Raw genomic sequence first — 10885 nt, 5'->3', positions numbered from 1 at the left:
CGTCGTGGATTAGTGTATAATTCTGGGCGTCCTTTGCAAGCCTTTTAGCTTCTTTCTTTCGGCGGGGAGAGTTCCCGACTCAGGTAGTTGAGTATGGGGGTCATCCATCCTTGCTGTTGGTTGGATATATTTAGCGTTTCTCCCTCTTAACACGGAGGGAGATTGTAAGGTTTCTTGGAGGAGACTTCTGTTGTTGCCTCCGGGCTTGGTGCTGGCGAGCTTTGAGAGGGCGTCTGCCCGGGGTTTTGTTCCCGAGGTATGTGCTGGATTTTATTCTGAAAAGTGGCGTAATTGTGCCTGTGTTTGGTCCAGGTATTTTTTCATAGTGGGTCTTTGGCCTGGTAGCTTCCATTTACTTGTGATGTGACGACCTGGGAGTCACTGAAGATTGTGATTCTCTAGGCTCCGACCTCTTCGGCTAGCTTTAGACCTGCTAGTAGGGCCTCGTATTCGGCTTGGTTGTTCGAAGCCTGGAACTCGAATTTTAGGGATAGTTCATCCGCGTTCCTTGGTCACTTTCAAGTATAACCCCGGCTCCGCTTCCTGTTTTGTTTGAGGACCCGTCGACATACAGGTTCCATGAGAGTGGGGTTCCAGGGGTCTCCGTGTATTCTGCGATAAAGTCGGCTAGATACTGGATTTTATGGCAGTCCGGGTTCATAGTGGAGGTCGAACTCGGACAGTTCCACCGCCCATTGTAGTATTCGTCCTGCCAGGTCTGTTTTTTGGAGGATGTGTCTCATGGGTTGGTTTGTCCGGACTTTGATGGTGTGGGCTTGAAAGTAGGGACGGAGCCTCCGAGCTGTGAACACTAGGGCGTAGGCGAATTTTTCTATCTTCTGATAGTTTAATTCGGCCCCTTGTAGTGCCTTGCTTACAAAGTATATGGGGTGTTGTCCTTGGTCATTTTCTCGTATTAACGCTGAAGCGACTGCTCGATTCCAACCGAGAGGTATAGTACGAGTTCTTCTCCTTTAAAGGTCGGGTTAGGATTGGTGGTGCCCGAGGAATTCCTTGAATTCTTGAAGGCTTTTTCGCACTCCGGGGTCCATGAGAAGGGTTTCCTTTCTTTAGGAGTGAGTAGAGAGGTAGTGATTTTATTGCGATCCTGCCAAGAATCTTGATAGGGCGGCTAGCCTTCCATTCAGTTGTTGTACTTCTTTGACACACGTCGGGCTCTTCATATTGAGTATGCTTGGCATTTGTCCGGGTTCGCTTCATGCCCCTTTGGGTTAGCATGAAGCCTAAGAACTTTCCGGCTTCTGCGGCGAAGGTGCATTTGTCGGGTTAAGTCTCATGTTGTGTTTTCTGAGGGTGCTGAAGACACTGGTGAGGTCGGTCAGCAAGTTTCTGTCTTCTTGTGTCTTTACCAGCATGTCGTGACGTACACCTCCAGCTGTAGTCCGATGTGTTCTGAGAACACTTTGTTCATTAGCCTCTGGTAGGTTGCCCCTGCGTTCTTCAGCCCGAAGGGCATTACTACGTAGCAGTAGTTTGCCCTTGGGTTATGAACGAGGTCTTTTCTTGGTCGGGTCGTACATCGGGATTTGATTGTATCCCGAGTATGCGTCCATGAAGGAGAGATATCTATAGCCTGAGGCTGCGTCTACTAAGGCGTCGATGTTTGGTAGTGGTATGGGTCTTTGGGGCAGGCTTTGTTGAGATCCGTGTAATCGACGCACATCCTCCATTTTCCATTGGGCTTTTTTACCAGGACCACGTTTGCGAGCCATAGGGGGTATTTTACTTCCCGAATGAACCCTGCATCTAGCAGTGCTTGTACTTGTTCTTCTATTGCTTGCATGCGCTCAGGTCCGAGCTTCCGGCATCTTTGTTGGATAGGTCGGATCCCGGGTAAACTGATAGCTTATGGCACATCAGGTCGGGACTTATGCCTGGCATGTCGGAGGCTTTCCAGGCGAAGAGGTCGGAATTCTCTCTTAAGAGGGTTATGAGTTCCTCTTTTAGGCCCGTTTCGAGGTTTGCTCCTATGTTTGTTATTTTTTCGGGTGTGTTCCCGATCTGGATTTTTCGGTTTCTCCCTCTGGTTGTGGCCGAAGATCTTCTCGGGATTGAACTCGTCCGAGTTCTATTGTGTTGACCTCTTTCCCTTTTAGGCTCAGGCTTTCGTTGTAGCATCGCCGCGCTAGTTTTTGGTCGCCTTTTAGGGTAGCGATTCCTTTTGCGGTAGGGAACTTCATACAGAGGTGTGGGGTCGAGACTATAGCTGCCAGTCTGTTTAGGGTTGGTCGCCCAATGAGGGCATTGTATGCTGAAGTGACGTCGACTATAATGTAGTCGATGCTTAATGTTTTAGATTGCTCGCCTCTTCCAAAGGTAGTGTGTAGCGAGATGTATCCTAAGGGATGGATCGGGGTATCCCCTAGCCCAAATAGGTCGGTGGGATAGGCGTTTTAGTTCTTTTTCCTCAAGTCCGAGCTTGTCGAAGGCCGTTTTGAACAGGATATCTGCTGAGCTTCCCTGGTCAATCAGGGTTCGATGTAAGTTGGCGTTTGCTAGGATAATGGTGATTACCATTAGATCGTCGTGCCCGGTATTATCCCTTGAGCATCTTCTCGGGTAAATGAGATGGTAGGTGATTCGGGCAGGGGACTGTCTTCTCGGACGTGATAGACTTCTTTGAGGTGTCTTTTTCGCGAGGATCTGGATGTTCCTCCGCCTGCAAAACCTCCATTTATCATGTGAACGTGTTTTCAGGGGTTCGCGGGGTTTGTTCGGCCCGATCTTCGTTATCTCCCCGCCTTCTCTTCCTGGTCTCTTCTCCTTTCTCTGCTATGTACCTGTCGAGTTTTCCTTCTCTGGCTAGCTTTTCTATAACATTTTTTAGGTCGTAGCAGTCGTTAGTAGAATGACCGTAGAGCTTGTGATATTCACAGTATTCGGACCGATCTCTCCCCGCCCTCTTGTGTTTTAGCGGTCGGGGCGGTGGGATCTTTTCGGTGTGGCATACTTCTCTGTAGATGTCTACCAGGGAGACTCGGAGGGCGGTGTAGTTGTGGTACTTCCGTGGCTTGTCCGAGTTGGGTTCTTCTTTCTTCCTCTGTTCCCGATCTCGATCTCGGAGTGGGTAGGTTGATTCCTTCCTAGAAGAGTCTCTTAGCTGGGAGGTTTCCTCCATGTTGATATATTTTTCTGCCCGCTCCTGCACCTCGTATAGGGAGGTCGGGTATCGTTTGGATAGGGATTGGCTAAACGGTCCCTCTTTTAGGCCGTTTGCTAGTCCCATGATGGCTGCTTCAGTGGGCAAGTGTTGTATGTCCAGGCAGGCTTTGTTGAATCGCTCCATGTATCCTCGGAGAATTTATTGGTTACCTTGTTTGATCCCGAGTAGACTGGGGGCATGTTTTGTCTTGTCCTTTTGAATAGAGAACCTTGTTAGGAATTTTTTGGTTAGGTCTTCGAAGCTGGCGATTGATCTTGGTGGCAGGTTGTCGAACCACTTCATGGCTGACTTGGTGAGAGTGGTGGGAAAGGCTTTGCACCGAATCGCGTCGGAGGCGTCGACTAGGTACATTCTGCTTCTGAAGTTGCTGAGGTGGTGACTTGGATCGGTGGTGCCGTCGTAGAGATCCATATCGGGTGGTTTGAAGTTTCGCGGTACCTTCTCCTTCATGATCTCTTGCGTGAAGGGATCATGGTTGCCTTCGGGGGTGGTGCCGCGTTCTGTCCGGTCTTTCAGGTTGGCCTCTATTTTCCGCAGTTTTTCTTCTAATTCTCTGCGCTTTCGAGTCTCCCTTCTCAGATCTTGTTCAGTTTCTTTCTGCTTCTTTATGTCCTCTTCGAGTTGTTTCAGTCGGTTTTGTTGTGCCCGGACTGCTTCTAGAATTTCCGAGCTCTTCTCTTTTCGGAATTTTGTGGATCTTTGTTTGGGAGTGATGTCTTTGGGTGATTCTGTTTGTTTCCTCCTGGAGTGCGTGGTGATAGAGGGCTGTCCGGTCGTTCTCCGGTGTCAATTTCGTCCTCTTGTTCAGATGCAGCGCGGCCATTGTTGTGAGGGTCGTCCGCCATGAGGGATGACTTCCAGGTCCCCGGCAACGGCGCCAATGTTCCGAGGGTTTTCCTGAAACGTGTAGCTCGGTCGTCTGGAGAGGCCCGAGGTGGGGGTTTAGGGACCCGAGCTTGATATGCAGAGTGGTTGGTGGTTGTACCTGCAATGACACTCCGATGCTTAAGTTAGCATGGGTCAAGCAGATATGTGTAGAATGTGGATGAATGTCATACCTGGGTGCTCCAGTGTATTTATAGTAGTTGGCCGTGATCTTCCCTGGATAAGATATTCTTATCTTATCTTATCTTTGGGAGTTTTATCTCTATCTTTGTGGAACCGCCTTTTCTAGGCCTTTTTCGGCCTTTAGGTTTTGGGCTGCGTTCCTTTTGATGGGCCTTCCTTGCTTTATTGTCCGAGGTCCGACCTTTAGGCGTGAGCCTTAGGACGAGGTCGGACCTCTTGTGAATTTGCCGATTTGGAGGAGCCCGGTCAGGGTATGAACAATAACCATAGCTTGCTTCAAGCCAACAATCTCCGTGGGATCGACCCTTGCTCACGCAAGGTATTACTTGGACGACCCAGTGCACTTGCTGGTTAGTTGTGCGGGATTGCAAAAAGTGTGATTGCAATTTCGTGCACCACAGAGCTAGAACATGGTTGGACTCTCAACCTAAAGAAAGCCTAGACTCTTGGGAAAAGCTAGTCAATGCCTTCTTGGCAAAGTTCTTTCCATCTCAAAAATTGAGTAAGCTTAGAGTGGAAGTCCAAACCTTCAGACAGAAGGAAGGAGAATTCCTCTATGAAGCTTGGGAAAGATACAAACAATTAATCAGAAAGTGTCCCTCTGACATGCTTTCTGAATGGAGCATCATAGGTATTTTCTATGATGGTCTCTCTGAACTGTCCAAGATGTCTTTGGATAGCTCTGCTGGAGGATCTCTTCATCTGAAGAAGACGCCTACAGAAGCTCAAGAGCTGATTGAAATGGTTGCAAATAACCAATTCATGTACACTTCTGAAAGAAATTCTGTGAACAATGGGACTAATCAGAAGAAAGGAGTTATTGAGATTGACACTCTGAATGCCATATTGGCTCAAAACAAGATATTGACTCAACAAGTCAATTTGATTTCTCAAAGTCTGTCTGGAATGCAAAATGCACCAAGCAGTACTAAGGAAGCTTCATCTGAAGAAGAAGCTTATGATCCTGAGAACCCTTCAATGGAAGAGGTGAACTACATAGGAGAACCCTATGGAAACACCTATAATCCTTCATGGAGAAATCATCCAAATTTTTCATGGAAGGATCAACAGAGACCTCAACAAGGTTTCAACAATAATAATGGTGGAAGAAACAGGTTTAGCAATAGCAAGCCTTTTCCATCATCTTCTCAGCAACAGACAGAGAATTCTAAGCAGAATAACTCTGACTTAGCAACCATGGTCTCTGATCTAATCAAAACCACTCAAAGTTTCATGACTGAAACAAGGTCCTCCATTAGAAACTTGGAGGCACAAGTGGGTCAGCTGAGCAAGAAAGTTACTGAACTCCCTCCTAGTACTCTCCCAAGCAATACAGAAGAAAATCCAAAAGGAGAATGCAAGGCCATCAACATGGCCGAATTTTGGGAGGAAGAAGAGGCAGTGAACGCCACTGAGGAAGACCTCACTGGACGTCCACTGGCCGCCAATGAGTTCCCCAATGAGGAACCATGGGAATCTGAGGCTCAGAATGAGACCATAGAGATTCCATTGAACTTACTTCTGCCATTCATGAGCTCTGATGAGTATTCCTCCTCTAAAGAGGATGAGTATGTCACTGAAGAGCAAGTTGCTAAATACCTTGGAGCAATCATGAAGCTAAATGACAAGTTATTTGGAAATGAGACTTGGGAGGATGAACCCCCTTTTCTCACCAAAGAACTGGATGCCTTGTCTAGGCAGAAATTACCTCAAAAGAGACAAGACCCTGGGAAGTTTTCAATACCTTGTACCATAGGCACCATGACCTTCAAGAAGGCCTTGTGTGACTTAGGGTCAAGCATAAACCTCATGCCTCTCTCTGTAATGGAGAAGCTAGGGATCTCTGAGGTGCAAGCTGCAAAAATCTCACTAGAGATGGCAGACAATTCAAGAAAACAAGCCTATGGACTTATAGAGGATGTTCTGGTAAAAGTTGAAGACCATTACATCCCTACTGATTTCATAGTCCTAGAGACTGGGAAGTGCATGGATGAATCCATCATCCTTGGCAGACCCTTCCTAGCCACAGCAAAGGCTGTGATTGATGTTGATAGAGGAGAATTGATCACTCAAGTGAATGAAGAATCCTTTGTGTTTAAGGCTCAAGGATATCCCTCTGTCACCATGGAGAGGAAGCATGAAGAGCTTCTCTCAAAACAGAGCCAAACAGAGCCCCCATAGTCAAACTCTAAATTTGGTGTTGGGAGGCCACAACCAACTTCTAAGTTTGGTGTTGAACCCCCACACTCAAACTCTAAGTTTGGTGTTGGGAGGTTCCAACATTGCTCTGAGTATCTGTGAGGCTCCATGTGAGTCCTCTGTCAAGCTAATGACAGTAAAGAAGTGCTTGTTGGGAGGCAACCCAATGTTATATTTTATCTATTTTCCTTTGTCATTTTATGTTTTTTGTAGGTTGATGATCATGAGAAGTCACAAAATCAATGAAAAAAAGCAAAAACAGAATGAAAAATAGAAAGAAAAACAGCACACACTGGAGGAAAGCATACTGGCGTTTAAACGCCAGTGAGGCTAGCTGTTGGGCGTTTAACGCCCAGTCTGGCACCATTCTGGGCGTTTAACGCAAAAAAGGGGCACCAGACTGGCGTTAAACGCCAGAGAAGGGCAAGAAGCTGGCGTTAAACGCCAGAAATGGGCACCAGCCCGGCGTTTAACGCCAGAAATGGCTAAAAACGCATTTTTGCATGCCATTTGGTGCAGGGATGACTTTTCCTTGACACCTCAGGATCTGTGGACCCCACAGGATCCCCACCTACACTACCACTCTCTCTCTCTTCTTCACCCATTCACCAATCATTCTACTCTCTTCTTTCTTCTTTTGCTCGAGGACGAGCAAACATTTTAAGTTTGGTGTGGTAAAAGCATTGCTTTTTGTTTTTCCATAACCATTTATGGCATCCAAGGCCGGAGAAACCTCTAGAAAGAGGAAAGGGAAGGCAAAAGCTTCCACCTCCGAGTCATGGGAGATGGAGAGATTCATCTCAAGGGTGCATCAAAACCACTTCTATGAAGTTGTGGCCTTGAAGAAGGTGATCCCCGAGGTCCCTTTTTCACTCAAAAAGGGTGAATATCCGGAGATCCAACATGAGATCCGAAGAAGAGGTTGGGAAGTTCTTACCAACCCCATTCAACAAGTCGGAATCTTAATGGTTCAAGAGTTCTATGCCAATGCATGGATCACCAAGAACCATGATCAAAGTGTGAACCCGGATCCAAAGAATTGGCTTACTATGGTTCAGGGAAAATACTTGGATTTTAGTCCGGAAAATGTAAGGTTGGCATTCAACTTGCCCATGATGCAAGGAGATGAACATCCTTACACTAGAAGGGTCAACTTTGATCAAAGGTTGGACCAAGTCCTCACAGTCATATGTGAAGAGGGCGCCCAATGGAAGAGAGATTCAAGAGGAAAGCCGGTTCAATTGAGAAGGCATGACCTCAAATCTGTGGCTAGGGGATGGTTGGAGTTCATCCAATGCTCAATCATTCCCACTAGCAACCGGTCCGAAGTTACTATAGACCGGGCTATCATGATCCATAGCATCATGATTGGAGAAGAAATAGAAGATCATGAGGTTATAGCCCAAGAACTCTATAAGGTGGCGGACAAGTCCTCTACCTTGGCAAGGTTAGCCTTTCCTCATCTCATCTGTCACCTCTGTTATTCGGTTGGAGTTGACATAGAGGGAGACATCCCCATTGATAAGGACAAGCCCATCACTAAGAAGAGGATGGAGCACACAAGAGACCCCACTCATCATGAGATCCCTGAGATTCCTTGATGAGCGGATAATTTGTATGCTTTTTGGCATTGTTTTTAGTTTGTTTTTGATATGATATAGTTAGTTTTTAGTATATTTTTACTAGTTTTTAGTTAAAATTCACTTTTCTGGACTTTACTATGAGTTTGTGTGTTTTTCTGTGATTTCAGGTATTTTCTGGCTGAAATTGAGGGACCTGAGCAAAAATCTGATTCAGAGACTAAAAAGGACTGCAGATGCTGTTGGATTTTGACCTCCCTGCACTCGAAGTGGATTTTCTGGAGCTACAGAAGCCCAATTGGCGCGCTCTCAACGACGTTGGAAAGTAGACATCCTGGGCTTTCCAGAAATATATGATAGTCCATACTTTGCCAAAGATTTGATGGCCCAAACCGGCGTTCAAAGTGACCCTCAGAAATCCCAGCGTTAAACGCCGGAACTGGCACCCAAATGGGAGTTAAACGCCCAAACTGGCATAAAAGCTGGCGTTTAACTCCAAGAAGAGTCTCTACACGAAAAATGCTTCATTGCTCAGCCTAAGCACACACCAAGTGGGCCCGGAAGTGGATTTTTATGTCATTTACTCATCTATGTAAACCTTAGGCTACTAGTTCTCTATAAATAGGACCTTTTACTATTGTATTTTCATCTTTGGATTTCTTTTAATCTTTAGATCATCTTTGGACATCTAGTTCTTAGATCATTGGGAGGCTGGCCATTCGGCCATGCCTAGACCTTATGCTTATGTATAAGGTGTGGAGCTCTGCTGTACCTCGAGTATTAATGCAATTACTATTGTTCTTCCATTCAATTCCGCTTGTTCTTGTTCTAAGATATCACTTGTTCTTCAACTTGATGAATGTGATGATCCATGACACTCATCATCATTCTCACCTATGAACGTGTGACTGACAACCACCTCCGTTCTACTTTCGATTGGGTGAATATCTCTTGGATTCTTTAACCGGAATCTTCGTGGTATAGGCAAGAACTGATGGCGGCATTCAAGAGAATCCGGAAGGTCTAACCTTGTCTGTGGTATTCTGAGTAGGATTCAATGATTGAATGACTGTGACGTGCTTCAAACTCCTAGCGGGCGGGGCGTTAGTGACAGACGCAAAAGAATCGATGGATTCTATTCCGGCCTGACCGAGAACCGACAGCTGAATTCCGCTATGCTGTGACAGAGCATATGCAATCGTTTTCACTGAGAGGATGGGAGGTAGCCATTGACAACGGTGAAACCCTACACAAGCTTGCCATGGAAAGGAATAAGAAAGATTGGATGAAGACAGTAGGAAAGCAGAGAGACGGAAGGGAAGGCATCTTCATGCGCTTATCTGAAGTTCCTACCAATGAATTACATAAGTATCTCTATCTTTATCTTTGTGTTTATTTTCGTTCATCACCATATACCTTTGAGTCTGCCTGACTAAGATTTACAAGATGACCATAGCTTGCTTCATACTAACAATCTTCGTGGGATCGACCCTTACTCGCGTAAGGTTTATTACTTGGACGACCCAGTGCACTTGCTGGTTAGTTGTGCGAAGTTGTGTAATGCCATGGTATTGAGCTACCAAGTTTTTAGGGCTCATGACCGGGGATTATGAGAGTTGTGAAAAAGTATTGTTCACAATTTCGCGCACCAAGTTTTTGGCGGCGTTGCCGGGGATTGTTCTAGTTTTGAGCAAGCTTTTGGTAACATCAGTGCCAAGATCCGGCAACAACACCAAGTTTTTGGCGTTATTGCCAGGGATTGTTCTAGTTTGGACAACTGACGGGTCATCTTGTTGCTTAGATTAGGTATTTATTTTTTTCGAAATTCTTGAAGATGAGTTCTAGAGTTTCATGATGATTTGTTGAAATCTGGCTGGCTGAGAAGCCATGTCTAATTTCATTGGACCGAGGTTTCAACTTATCATCACAAGAGCTTGTTGATTTTATCAATCTTGCTTTTGGAGCAGTGATTGCTAAGGCTTGGCTGGCCTTTGGCCATGTCTAGTGTTTTGGACCGAAGCTTTCTTTGAAAGCTTGGCTGGCTGTGAAGCCATGTCTAATTCCTGGACCGGAGTCTTAGACTAGCATTGCACTGATTCCTGGAATTCTCATTAAGAATTTTGAGATCTTTTTCCACTTAATTTTCGAAAAACACAAAAAAAAAAAATTACAAAATCATAAAATCCAAAAATATTTCTTGTTTGAGTCTAGTATCTCATGTTAAGTTTGGTGTCTATTGCATGCATTCATTCATGTGTATTAAAGATCTTCAAGATGTTCTTGATGATTTTTGTGCTCTAATCTTTGAATTCTATTGACTTGAGTGTCTTGTGTATCTCATATGCATTTTTATTTTGTTAGTGTCAGTAGTATACAAACTGCTAAGTTTGGTGTCTTGCATGCATTGTTATTTGATTCTTGTTGCATTTTGATTTGTCCTTATTATTAAAAATCCAAAAATATTTTTAATTTGTGTCTTCTCAAGTCAATAATACAGAGAATTGAGGATTCAGAACATACAGCAGAGGAATTGCACAGAAAAAGTTGGGCGTTCAAAACGCCCAGTGAAGAAGGACAGACTAGCGTTTAAACGCCAGCCAGGGTACCTGGTTGGGCGTTTAACGCCCAAAAGGGTAGTATTTTGGGCGTTAAACGCCAGAATGTGCACCATTCTGGGCGTTTAACGCCAGGATGGCTAGAAGGGAAGATTTTGTTTTCAAATCAAAATTTTTTTTTAGTTTTCAAAATCTTTTCAAAATCAAATCTTTTTCAAATCAATTTTTCAATCAAATCTTTTTTCAAAATCAATTTCTTTCCATTTTCAAAGATACTTGCTACCAATTAATGATTTGAT

Source organism: Arachis hypogaea, chromosome 7, assembly GCF_003086295.3.
Source record: "Arachis hypogaea cultivar Tifrunner chromosome 7, arahy.Tifrunner.gnm2.J5K5, whole genome shotgun sequence".
Classification (NCBI taxonomy): domain Eukaryota; kingdom Viridiplantae; phylum Streptophyta; class Magnoliopsida; order Fabales; family Fabaceae; genus Arachis; species Arachis hypogaea.
This window is presented reverse-complemented; position numbering follows the sequence as displayed.